This window comes from Mytilus galloprovincialis, chromosome 8 (genome assembly GCF_965363235.1).
Source record: "Mytilus galloprovincialis chromosome 8, xbMytGall1.hap1.1, whole genome shotgun sequence".
In the NCBI taxonomy this organism is placed as follows: Eukaryota; Metazoa; Mollusca; class Bivalvia; order Mytilida; family Mytilidae; genus Mytilus; species Mytilus galloprovincialis.
In genome coordinates, this window is record NC_134845.1 from 3606642 (window position 1) to 3618458 (window position 11817).

Consider the following 11817-nt stretch of genomic DNA (forward strand, 5'->3'; position numbering starts at 1 on the left):
CAATTACTGTTTGGCCTTATTGAATATTAGTTTTTCAAAAGTCAATGTAACCACATATTTACCTCACCAAAACACAGTAATTGTATACTATTTGGTATGAAAAGGGGACAGTCAACTATTAGAAAAAAAGTATTTAAAGATAACAATATTTCGGATATAAGGGGCGTACCCCCACACCACTTAATCAAGTCGTTTATTTTCCTTAGTTTTCAAATGGGATGAGTATTATAATAAATTCTTGAAGGATTCCACAGAACCCTCTGTCTCGCCTGAGATTGCTGCTGTCAGTGTAAAATTGTAATGTTGACTGTAAAAAGTTAATTTTTCTGTAACATACTAGATTTAGAAAATATTTTGTTTTCTCTGCAGCTTAATAGGTACCGAGTGTTCGATCATATCGTTATGTTTTTGTCGTCCAAAATGCAAAATTCCTAAGTCTTTAGTAAGTTTTACTGAAAACATATTTTCAAACAGGACTTCTTTTTAGAAATTGAACAAATCAGAATTCAACATCGATCCTCGATTTTTGCAATAGACAAAGTACCAACAGAAGACCAATAAAAGATACGTTATTTGATCAAATGAAGACATTAAAACAAACAATAATACACATAATATCAAAGATCAACCATGAACAATAAACTTGGAACCGAGTGCACTCAGATGCTCCGGGAGGATCCTGCATCAAGAAATCCTAATGTACTCACAGCCTGTGCTCCGCAGGTTCATATAACTCGTAGAAGAGAACCAATGTCGTATTTATAGTTTAGTGACCAATAAATGCTAACATTAATTGGCTGTATATGTTTGCAATAATGTCCATACACAGCCAAAATTATACATCAGAAATATATTACAGATCACACGGCTATATTTTTGTCGGAGACTTTTACAGTATTTTTTCTTCTTCTCATGTTTGAAGGCTGTATGGTTGCCTTTAATTGCCTACACTAATTCATTTGAACTTAGGTGGATAGTTGTCTCATGTACAGAATGTTTCGCTTCTTTGTACTCTTTGTACCTTTAAACTCTTTTTAATGCTGTGATAAGTTAATGAATTTGAGACATTTTGAAAGAAATTTGTGTTCCTTTGTAACAATATTTCATCCCCTGCATGTTGAGTTTATATCTCTGAACTCATATGATATATATAAATAGGGAGAGTGTGGCCATTACGCAGTATCTGTGCACAGAAACAAACTACCATTTTAAGGTAAGAGATTTTCCTTTGTAATTAAGCATTATCCCTTGATCAAAATAATTCTCATCAATAAGGAATGCAAATATGCGTGTAATTTATTCACACCAAAAGAGGTTGAACATTTAGAATTCTACTCTTTTGTCGACAGTCTTAAAATACAGAACTAAAAAGTGCCTTTTTTGTCGACCATGCATAAATTTACTTCCCTTTGAACAACATATGTAATACTTGTGTTTGATATTATTTCTAAATTTCCTGTGTTGAAATAACAAAACAATAACACATTTACTTCCAACCCGACTTCCAATCCGTCTAGTTACAGTTACAAAACAAATCGGCTCACATTGTTGCTTCTAATTTGTCTATATGTTATAGAATGTTTCAATTGCAATATTTTTAATTATTTTATCCAGATGTGTCTAATAAATTATTAGTCATGGAATAGCATTATACTATAAGGTCATGGTTTTCTAGTGAGTAGCATAAGATAAGGTAATTAAATTATGTAACTACTTGGAAATTGTTCAATGTTCATTTAATTTTCTTCTGTGTGGATTCGAATCTTTTCAAGGGAACCATCTGTTGTCATATCTACGTCCATTGAAACTGTATCACATAATATGCCACCGACTGGTATGTTCTCTTGTGTATAAAGTTCCGATGGTAAATCTTTATCCAAATAGGGAGACGTAAATTCAAGTTCTGTGGTACATGTATTTGCTAGCGAATTCGAAGAACTTGATCTTTTTGAACATCCTTGGACAGATTTATTTTCATGTATTTTGTCATGTAAATCCGTGTCTGGAAAAAGTTGATTTGGATTGAAATAACCCAATTCCCTTGTTAATGTTACAGACACCGATGAACTGTTATGAATACAGGAATATTCATGAATATCTGTTGAAGGTATGATTGGTTGATACGGATTAAGATAGCTAGATCTAATCCTATCTTCCTCTGAGCTTGACGAAGTGGATTCGGAATTACTTATGGTTAGATTAACATCATCTGATGACACTGAATATTTTGATTTGTCTTTTGAATTGTCTACGTTTTTATCTTCATCAGCAGGCTGATATGGTGTTAGATAACCATTGCTTTCAGCCTGAACATAACTTCCAGTAGTATCGGAATCTGATATATTATTATCCATAAGATTCTCAAGGTCAATTATCATATTTGATTCATCTATTACTTCATATATCCCATCTATGTCATCCAGAGGAATATCTGGTAATGAATTGTCTGTAATATTTATCCTTCTTCTATTGTGCGTTTGATACCTCTTCAAGTTGCCGTAAATCATTCTATACCGACGCTGGCAAACACTGCATATTAGTATTACAAATATCAGAGTTCCGGCACTGATTGAATAAATAATTATTTCTCTATCATTTAAACCTGTTAATAATCGTGTTTGAATTATGAATTATTTCTATATTGTATAATACATTGTATAAACCTAATGGTGGAAATGTGAGAAGAAAACATGATAACATACCGTCAAAATCAAATACGGGTTATTATCAATTAAGGACTTTTGACGAAGTCAATACGTTATATATGGACCTGTTCAGATTATATTGACTGAGGACGAAGTCCGAAAATGTCAATATTATATTTCATGTCCATATATGATGTATTAACTGAGTGAAAGTCCTTAATTTCTATATCAGATAATTATGTAAATAATATATTAGGAAAATGACGTTCAATGTTCTTTTTGTGTGTTTTTTAATTGTATTTTGCAAGAATTTTAACATGTTATTGAAAATATCATTTGTTTTAAAAACTTTATAGCTTGTTACATTAACATTTTTGTATTTTTATCGTTTGCATTTAACATAAAATTCATGATATCTCCTGGTAAACTAAAATGTCTTATCTGATGTTGCGCTTCCTCCGTGGCTGTTAAGTGTGACGTCATGACGTCATAAACCGGATGCACTCGGCTTCAATCTTACAGTTGGAAAGCAGGTCACGGTTTGACCCCAAGTTTATCCCTCTTGCTGCCGAGTTTTTTTTCTTGCTTTGTCGCGCCAAAAGCATCTTGACGTTTATTATCTGTGACGTTGCAAAACTTGTGCCTCTCTGTAGAACTGCGCTTTCCCGCCGTCCATAGTTTTTCCCGCGTCAATGTAGCCGTAATTATGAAAAACGATGTATAAGTAATTTTACGGAAGTTATTGCTCTAAGAGTGTCATAAACGATGTTTTTAATACAACATTATTCAAAAATACAACTTTTAACCTTGGAATATATATTTTTTTATATTTTTTGTCTTAAAATAAAGTGAAAATAATACACCAATTGCTATACTAGCTTTGAAGGAGACTTTGTTTTATCTTTGTCAAGTGAAATGCATACATGATTCTTAACCAACAATAAAATACTAAAATATTTATTCTCGTTTTTTTATTAGGTAATTGGTAAATACTGTAAAAAAAATCTCTCAAATCATTATATAAACGGCAAAACAACGGCACCGAATGAAAATGAAAATAAAAACAAAGCGTGTACAAATTAATAAAAATAAATGAAATTTCCGAGCAGCTGTTCTATGATTCTATGAACTACTTTTTGTTGTATAGTATCAAACGTGTCGTTTTAAAATTATCATGATTTCAATCCTTGTTTCGGTAGGCGAGGAAATATTTTTTTATCTAAAAATTATTATCCATATTCATTTTGCTTAATTTTTAATAATGTTTATTATCATTTTGTTGACCACTTATTGCTAAAAACTTTAGAGAATATGAATAAAAAAACATAGTAAAAAACGAGAAAAGAAATTCTCTAAAATGAATTTCTATTGTCTACAAGTGAACCTGAATCAATAATAATTCATTTTCATTTACTATGATAAAGTACACACTGTAATTGACATACACGAAATATGATTAAAATCTTTTAATTGATAAATTGTTCCCTTCTCAACGTTCAGTGGCAAGTATTTCATGCAATATCAAGGACGTCTGAAATTCAATATACAATAAATCTATTACTCAGTAGGTCCTACAAAGTAAAAGATATGTGCTGAATGCCCAAAAAAAAAGAGGTTGCCACTGGGAAAGGATATCTATGATATATATGATAGGAATAGAAATCATTGTGTCTACAAATAATTTAACATCCCCATTTCGAATGAAAATAAACATTTTTAAGTCAGTGCTTCCATGATGAAACAGGTTTACAACGTATTGAAATGTCGTATGACAATACAAGTACATCGATTAAAATGTGTGTATTTTACAAAAACTAGAGGCTCTCAAGAGCCTGTGTCGCTCACCTTGGTCTATGTGCATATTAACAATAAACACAGATAAATTCATGACAAAATTGAGTTTTGGTGATGGTGATGTGTTTGTAGATCTTTCTTTACTGAATATTCTTGTTGCTACAATCTTCTCTATCTATAATGAACTTGGCCCAGTAATTACAGTGGAAAATATTTCCTAAAAATTTACAAAAATTAACAAAAATTTATGAAAATTGTTAACAATTGACTATAAAGAGCAATAACTCCTTAAGGGGTTAATTGACAATTTTGGTCTTGTTGACTTATTTGTAGATCTTATTTTGCTGAACATTATTGCTGTTTACAGTTTATCTCTATCTATAATAATATTCAAGATAATAACCAAAATCTGCAAAATTTCCTTAAAATTACTAATTCGGGGGCAACAACCCAACAACATGTTGTCCGATTTGTCTAAAAATTTCAGGGCAAATAGATCTTGACCTGATAATTAATTTTATCTCGTCAGATTTGCTCTAAATACTTTGATTTTTGAGTTATAAGCCAAAAACTGCATTTTACCCCTATGTTCTATTTTAAGCCATGGCAGCCATCTTGGTTGGTTGGCGGGGTCACGTCACATATTTTTTTTAACAATATACCCCAATGATGATTGTGGCCAAGTTTAATTTAATTTGGCCCAGTAGTTTCAGAGGAGAAGATTGCAAAAATTTACGAAAAATTGGTCAAAATTGACTATAAAGGGCAATAACTCCTTAAGGGATCAACTGACCATTTTAGTCATATTAACTTATTTGTAGATCTTACTTTGCTGAACATTATTGCTGATTACATTTTATCTCTTTCTATAATAATATTCAAGATAACCAAAATCTTCAAAATTTCCTTCAAATTACTTATTTCGGGTCAGCAACCCAACAACCCGTTGTCCGATTCATTTGAAAGTTTCAGGGCAGATAGATTTTCACTTGATGAACGATTTTACTCCATGTCAGATTTGCTCTAAATGCTTTGGTTTCAGAGATATAAGTCAAAATCTACATTTCACCCCTATGTTCTATTTTTAGCCATTGCAGCCATCTTGGTTGGTTGGCCGGGTCACGCCACACATTTTTTAAACTAGATACCCCAAAGATGATTGTGGCCAAGTTTAGATAAATTTGGCCCAGTAGTTTCAGAGGAGAAGATTTTTGTAATAGATTACTAAGATTTACGAAAAATGGTTAAAAATTGACTATAAAGGGCAATAACTCCTCAAGGGATCAACTGACCATTTCGGTCATGTTGATTTATTTATAAATCTTACTTTTTTGAACATTATTGCTGTTTACAGTTAATCTCTAACTGTAATAATATTCAAGATAATAACCAAAAACAGCAAAGTTTCCTTAAAATTACCAATTCAGGGGCAGTAACTCAACAACCGGTTGTCCGATTCATCTGAAAATTTCAGGGCAGAGAGATCTTGACCTGATAAACAATTTTAACCCTATCAGATTTGCTCTAAATGCTTTGGTTTTTGAGTTATAAGCCAAAAACTGCATTTTACCCCCATGTTCTATTTTTAGCCATGGCAGCCATCTTGGTTGGTTGGCGGGGTCACGCCACACATTTTTTAAACTAGATACCCCAATGATGATTGTGGCCAAGTTTGGTTAAATTTGGCCTAGTAGTTTCAGAGGAGAAGATTTTTGCAAAAGTTAACGACGACGGACGACGACGGACGCCGGACGCCAAGTGATGGGAAAAGCTCACTTGGCCCTGTGGGCCAGGTGAGCAAACAATCCTAGCTGAAATTTCAATCGTGGTATCTGAGCCCTAAATAAATTATCCAGTTCTTTTAAATAAAGCGTGTATGGTGTATTAATTGTGAATGAATAGTAAATTTTCGCGTAATCAAGTATAACAGTAAAGTTACCTTTTTTATCATTATTTATCACAAATAAGATTTTTGATTTTAATATATAAATATGAGATATTCTGATTGATAGATGTCGGAAAAAACTTGAAACAAATTTCTCCAAAGAATGCAACATTTTACATGAAAATGACGAACTCGATAATTAGTAAACACGTTAAATAAGTTGGTATTATACGTTCTAACAAGCTTATGATCCTGTATCATTTTTTGACATCCATTTTAAGTATACTTTTAAAGCATTTTATTCAGTTTGCTTCATTCCCGCCAAAATCGCCCTTTTGATGCCGTCTTTTGACGTTGTCAGTGCCCCTGAGTATTGTCACGTTACAATGGACCTTTGACGTTCTACACAATCAACAAGATTTGTGTGTAGAAGCCATAAATCTCCCTTTGACAGCAAGAGGGTTAATGCATCTTGCGTTTGGAATCTTTGTTGACAATTTATAACCACTGGGTACATCTATCATTCGTAATTTTCAGTCATATTATTACACTTGTACGCATAAAGTCATGTGTATGTATGTTTGTTTGGTTTGTTTTATTAGTTATGGTTACATAAACTATATTTCTGTTTCGAGTAGCACACCACATTTATTCTAATATAATAGACCTATAAGCAAATGTCATACAAGTGGGAGGTGTATTTTAGAATCGGAAATGAACACATTTATTTTAAAACCAGTTGTTGACCGTGATACGGGTTGTGTTTTTGCTCATATATTTTATGGTAGTTTGATACTAAACCCCTAACGGGAGGGATTGTACCTGATATTCATGTGATAATTGAGGTCTGGAGCTGGCATGTCATTTACTGCTAGTAGTCCTTTGTTAATTTACATATCATTGTCTTTCTGATAAGGTTCTTTTATTACTTATTCTGACATTGTTTACACTCTGACTTCTTTTAAACTGAGATTTACCGTGTATATTGATGTTTTGTGTGGCTGAGATCTCATAAAACATTAAACCCCGCCGCATATTTTCGCTTGTCCCATTTCAAGGGCATGTGGCCATTTTTCGTCTTGTATGAGTTTGTTTTATTAGTTCATTTATATATTTCAGTTTAGTTTGACGTCCTTTATCACTGAACTGGTAGACATTTTTCATATGTTTTGACAGTTTTAACTCATCAATTACTATAACACACATTCTGTTTTCTTGGAATTAGATTAAGCGATTTCTGTTTTAACCAGACATATTTGACATTAAATTTACTCATCAAAGATACAAGGATTGAAATTTTGTATTTGCATTTCGTCTACCCATCAGTGACGCTCGAATAAAAAAATGTTAAAAAAGTAAAGTACAAAGTTGAAGAGCGTGTGTGAAATGTATGAAAATAAAGAACACTGAACGATTTATATTTTGCTTTTACCCATATCTTTCGCTTTAGGGCTGTTGGTAGAACTTGCTAATCTTGTTTTACTGATCATAACTGTTGAGTCTTTTCCTATGAAAGTAGACAACTTAATGGTAGGAGACCATGGTGTAGTAAACTTGCTGTCTGTATATGTTGTCAAAATTGAAGTCACGTCATGGTCTGTATATGTTGTCAACATTGACGTCACTTCAGGTAGGGTTGTCGATTCTGGAATATCATTAATGTGACTGATATTTTCAGATGAAACTAAAAATTAATAAACGTAAATTGGCATATTATACAATGCTAATCATAACAACTCACCAATGATACTAGGCCTATATTTTGATTTTTACACCAGTCACTCAACTTGACTCGAGAGTCATGAGGTGCGCTCGAATTAAAAAAGGTCAAATTTTATACGACTTTGTACACTTATAAAAACCGCAATTCTTTAAAAGGATGTCGATTATTGCTAAGGTAAACCATATATATATATATAGCAAATCCATTTTGTTACATCTTGTGATCAATTTTATTTGGCAGTCGCCAATGGCAGTCAGCAGGGTTAAAGAACATCGGTTGTTCGACCTGTTAGTCAAATGCGTTTGATTTAAAGATACTTTTTCACTTTTTTGGTCTTTTGGAAAATGTTGTTTGTGCTGCTGTTTTTAGACCCTTCTACAACGAAATTTGTTTTACATGCACACGTATAAAAATTGCGGTTTTTATTCAACGCAATCATAGGTTGTGAACGTAGTTTTCAATTTAGACTCGTTTAAGTACGTCTGAGTCAGTGACAACCCTACAACAGATGTATCCATCGGATCGCCATCAATGATGGTGATACATGGCTGTGTACACAATGTATATACAACTCGTCTAAACATCAACCCAACAATGTTAGATCTGTAAATTTGCTTTCGCAAATTTTTGGTTCTTCCCTCGCCAGGATTCGAACCCATGCTATTGTGATATCGTGACACCAAATCGCCTGCACTGCAGCCGTCCCGCTAGACCACACGACCACCTGGGCTCTTAAAAATAGAGCTTTCGCTGGCCGTGTGTTACCTTTCCACGTCAGTTTTAATCTAGCGGCGTACTGCAGTACATGATATATAAGGCATGAAAATGTTATTGTTACAGATCAGCTAAATTATCTATAGTAAAGGATCCTACAAATTAATGTAAGATACAGTCACAGAAAATAATTATATTTATAAGTACGTCTGAGTCAGTGACAACCCTACAACAGATGTATCCATCGGATCGCCATCAATGATGGTGATACATGGATGTGTACATAATGTATATACAACTCGTCTAAACATCAACCCAACAATGTTAGATCTGTAAATTTGCTTTCGCAAATTTTTGGTTCTTCCCTCGCCGGGATTCGAACCCTTGCTAATGTGATATCGTGACACCAAATCGCCTGCACTGCAGCCGTCCCGCTAGACCACACGACCACCTGGGCTCTTAAAAATAGAGCTTTCGCTGGCAGTGTGTTACCTTTCCACGTCAGTTTTAATCTAGCGGCGTACTGATATATATATATATAATGTCTAAAAATAGCAACAATCAACATTCAATCTATTTAAGCGTGGATCAGTTTGTGAAAATAAACTGATACAGTTATTGAATTAAAATAATATAACTGTCTAAGAATATAACTTAAACACGCTAATTAATACATTAAAGTTCTATTAGATTTTAAATACATGTAGAAATACGCAATATTTAGCTAATCAAATTAGCTTCATCAGGCGTGTGCATCTCTCAAGGTGAAATCGGATGCATGACAAAAAATATTTTTGTAGCTTAATCTATACAAAAGTTGAGAAAAAGTGTAACATATTGATTGATGTTGCATAAAATATGTTTGTAGCTATAACTACATGAAGTTGGAATAAAAGTTTAACACAGTTATAGGGGTTACACTAATGACTGGACCGAATGACAGGACCGAATGACAGGACCAAATGAAAAATGCTAATAACTTTTTCATTTCTCAAAGGATTGAACTCAAATTTGAAATATAATAAGATTTCATCATTTGATAAATAGATTTAAGGAAAAAAAATTAAAAAATTTGTAAGATACTTTAGAAAACGTGACATGACCAACTCTGATAATGACAGGACCAACATCGAGAATGACAGGACCAAATAAAAATGCTAATAACTTTTTTATTTTTCAAAGGAATTATCTCAGATTTGAAATATAAAATGGTATGTCATATTTTGAAACTAAAATGTTATAAAAAATATAAATTTATTTTCAAAAACTTTCGAAAACATGACATGACCATCGCTGACTGCCAGGACCAATCTCGACAATGACCGGACCAGATGAAATTGCTAATTTCTCTTTTATTTCTCAAAATATTTCTCTGAAATTTGAAATATAATAAGATTTCATCATTTTATACATAGATTTAAGAAAAAAAAAATAAAAAAAAATTGTAAGAAACTTTAGAAAACGTGACATGACCAACTCTGATAATGACATGACCAACATCGACAATGACAGGACAAAATAAAAATGCCAATAACTTTTTTATTTTTCAAAAGAATTATCTTAGATTTGAACTATAAAATAATATGTCATATTTTGAAAAATAAATGTTATAAAAATATAGAAAGTTTAAACGTGACATGACCATCGCAGACTGACAGGACCAACCTCGACAATGACAGGACCAGATGAAATTGCTAATTACTTTTTACTTCTAAAAAATATTTTTTCTGAAATTTGAGATATAATCAGATTTAACCATTTTATACATAAAGATAGGAATAACATAGAAAAAAATATTAAAAGCTTGCTGTAATGTGATCTGACCAACGCTGACAATGACAGGACAAACCTCGACAAGGACAGGACCAAATAAAAATGCTATTCACTTTTTAATTTTGAAAAGAAAATTATGTCAGATTTAAAATATATCAATTAAAGAAAAAAATCTAGATTTTTTTTTTATTGCGAAAACGTGAAATGACCATAGTTCCTACTATAGAAATCATGTTTGAAATTAATAATAATAATTAAAAAACACACATTAAGATTGAATGATTTAAAAGTTTTTAGAAAATAAGGGAAAAAAGCTAACTGGGGGAAAACGTTAGGTCTGCGAACGCCCACCGCGTTATTTGATTTTTTTATTGGAATATTGTATTAAACCGAGTTGTAGAAATATTGCACTTCTCAGCCTGAGAAACTTTGTAGCTTTATCAAATCTATTTTTGCGAAAGTCTATGATCCTCCTGGTTGGTACAACTATATGTTTATTTATCTTTCAAATTGGTGTAAATATCTATCATATTAATTGATATTTCACACATGCTATATCTTATATATGTTATATATATCATTGTAATATCTTCTCTATAACTATGTATTTGGTTTGATGAGAATAAAGATCATTCATTCATTCATTCAAAATATTTTGTATATTAATTACCAGTCATAATCTGACACGTCTGAAAATAATTATAAGGTAACAAACAAAAGGTGTGACATAAGCCATAAATAAGTTGATAAATCCTATAAAGATTGTGATGACAGTAACTAAAATCACATAAAAGTTCATGTCGTTGTTTTATTAATATTTTCAGAACAGTAAATAATTATTTCCATGTATGTTTGAGTATATGCAGGGTCTATCTTGATAGTAATAATAAACAAATAAACATTTCTTGAAGTGTGCCCGACCCTTGCATGCATGATTTCTTGGTAGTTTTAAATATTTTCATAAAATACACTGAATCAAACATTTTCACGGACTACTTTAAAAGGTTTGATACCTTTCCAAAGTGGCTTAAATTGGGCTTCATTATGTTAAGAAATATTAATATGATGATAATTCAATAAATCTGAATTTATCTATAGTTTAATGAACTGATATATTATATAAAATGATTATATGTAATAACAAGATCTCTTTCTTAAATATAGTGATAATTCGTGTCTTTTTGACCTGTGACTCTCTGCCAACATACGTTAAGTAGCTAGGTCAAGATTTTTAACCACCATAGAATATATTTTCCTGTATTTATAAGATATAATCTTACTAA